This window comes from Antechinus flavipes, chromosome 2 (assembly GCF_016432865.1).
Source record: "Antechinus flavipes isolate AdamAnt ecotype Samford, QLD, Australia chromosome 2, AdamAnt_v2, whole genome shotgun sequence".
Lineage (NCBI taxonomy): Eukaryota > Metazoa > Chordata > Mammalia > Dasyuromorphia > Dasyuridae > Antechinus > Antechinus flavipes.
The window spans coordinates 332,321,456-332,323,870 of NC_067399.1; the positions used below are offsets into that span (position 1 = coordinate 332,321,456).

A 2,415-nucleotide genomic window follows, 5' to 3' on the forward strand; every position below is an offset into this window, starting at 1 on the left:
CACACATTTCTTTTTCTTGATCTCATGTCAGGGACTGGCTACCTCAAAGTTACAACATCATTCCAGGGTGATGGCATAAGCACCTGTGACTCATTTTTTGGGTGAAGTTACAGATGACTCAACTTGTACTGCTCCAGCGTCCAGGGAGCTTTTAAATTATTGACTTAAAACAAGGTCTCTGGCCCTTGTGCTTGCCAGCTCTCAAAGGCTGTTGAATAATGCAATGCATTAAAAAAAAATCCTTTTACTCTAATCATTTGTTTCCAGGTGGGAATAGACTGGGTTGATGCAGAGAATGCTTTGAGGAGTCTGGGTAATTTTGGCTGCTCCACTAACACAAGAACAATGTTGAATAGAAGGCAGCAAAGCAAATAAGCCTTTCTTCCTGTATATTATCTCCTCTCGCTTTTGAAAACTGGCTTCAAAATGCCCATGTGGATCCCAGGAATATGGGAAAATTATAATTTACAGTGACTCTAAGGAGAGTTCTGGCCTGACACAGAGTGACTTTGGGTCTTGAAGATCCTGGGAAATTTGGGAAGTGATTAATGTAGTTTGTATCCATACATTTACTGGCAAATACAAGATAGGTATTAGTGAATTTGTGAAAAGTTACTTATTAACTTACTAGGTCACAGTTAAGTCTGGGCATAGAACTGAGTGTTGAGTACCTTATGTCTGAATTACTGCTCAATAAGTTTTTCATCCAATAGGGAGAAGTACACAGTAGGGAAGTTCCATGGAATCCAAACTATGATCTTTTCCTGGGTTTCAGTCAAAACAGTGAAAGAATGAGAATAAATAACAAAGTCCTGAGAGGGTCACACCAAGAATAATAACATGTCAGATAAACAGAAAGATTTGGGAGAAAGATTTTGTGGATTGAATAGTAGAGGAAAAAAGATAGTTGTATACTCAAAGATTTCTGGGAGCTATTTTCTTTTTTTAATAAAAATTCTGAAATGAACATATATCAACAAACATGAACATTTCCACCACAAAGAATAAATCTATGAATTTCTGTTTTTTTAATTGCATATAAAATAGAACATGATAACGGCAAAATTGCCTTGTTTAATTGTGTCCCCCCTTTCTTCTTGTGCATTTTAAAAGGTTTCAATGATGATTTTTCTTTTGTTTTGTTTTTGCATTTCTATCACTGTTTACTAACTCAGTTTCCCTGCTCCTCCCCTCCCCTGAAAGAAGGCTCCCTTTGTAACAAATAGTGGCATATTTTGAAGATGTATGTCCTATTTGCAGCTTTAATCAATTAGTTCTCTGCCATGATGGAATGGAATGTCTAATCATATTCTTTTTTTATTATTAATTAATAAATGGTTAGTCACTGTGCTGATAGAATTTTATAGCCTTTAAAATCATTTACCTTTATATTATTATGATCATCATGTAAATGGCCCTATTGTGCTCATTTCATTCTGCATTTGTTCATACAGACTCTCCTGTGTTTCTCTGGATCCATTACAATTTCTTTAGTGTCTAGTAATATTCTATTGTATTCAAAATTAGTTCAGCCATTCCCCATTTGGTGTGTCCTCATGCATTACATTTCCTCCCTCGTTGGTTTGTTGTTGGTAATAGTATTATTGGGTCAAAGTTCAGTGCAATGATTTCCTAATCCAATTCAAATTGTTTTGCTGAATGGTTACACCAATTTATGGCTTTATTAAGCGTGTATTAGTGTGCCTGTCTTCCCACAACCCCTCCCCAAATGGACACTTTCATCTTTTGTCATATTTGCCAAATTGATAAATATGGGATGCATACTCAGAATTGTTGCAATTTTTGTTTTTCTTATTGATTTTTATTTGGAGTGTTTTATATGGTTATTGATATTTTGCATTTCTTCATTCAAAGATTGCCTGTTCATATTAAGCCCTTTTGGTAAGTAGCTCTTTTTCTTATATATTAGTATCAATTCCATATATCTTGAGGATGTCAGACTTTTATGAGAAAAATTTATTGGCGAGAATTTTTCCCCTATCAATTGTGTATTAATTCTAACTGATTTTATGCATACAGATTCTAAATGATTTTTATATGCAAAATCTTTGCAATGGCATGTAATTGAATTTGGCCCTTTTATTTTTTTTTTATTATGAATCATTTGCTTTGAGTTCTGATGGCACTGCTACTCTTGTGTGTTTTGATTTCAAATGTAAAACCAAGTATAAAATAAGGAAGAATATGTTTAGAGGGTAGCTAGGTGGTTCAGTGGATAGAGCTAAACCCTGAAGTTTGGAGGACCTGAGTTCAAATATACCCTCAGACACTTAACACTTCCTATCTGGGTAACCCTGGGCAAGTCACTTAACTCCAATTGCTTTAGCAAAAAAAAAAAAGGAATATGTTTAAACACATATTCTCTTTTCCTTGATTTTGTTATAAAGTTTCTTC

At 34.4% G+C, this 2,415-nt stretch overlaps 1 long non-coding RNA gene across 1 annotated transcript in view; it reads right to left on the bottom strand.

Annotated features, from left to right (window-relative positions):
• The window catches only part of LOC127549606 (uncharacterized), a 22,676-nt gene extending 21,141 nt beyond the window's left edge, over positions 1 to 1,535 (bottom strand). The window contains exons 1-2 of the long non-coding RNA XR_007950671.1: positions 1,385 to 1,535; positions 672 to 764 (exon numbers count right to left, since the gene is read on the bottom strand). This is a non-coding gene — a long non-coding RNA (uncharacterized LOC127549606). The remainder of the gene's footprint in view (positions 1 to 671; positions 765 to 1,384) is intronic.
• Positions 1,536 to 2,415: the final 880 nt, after the last annotated feature.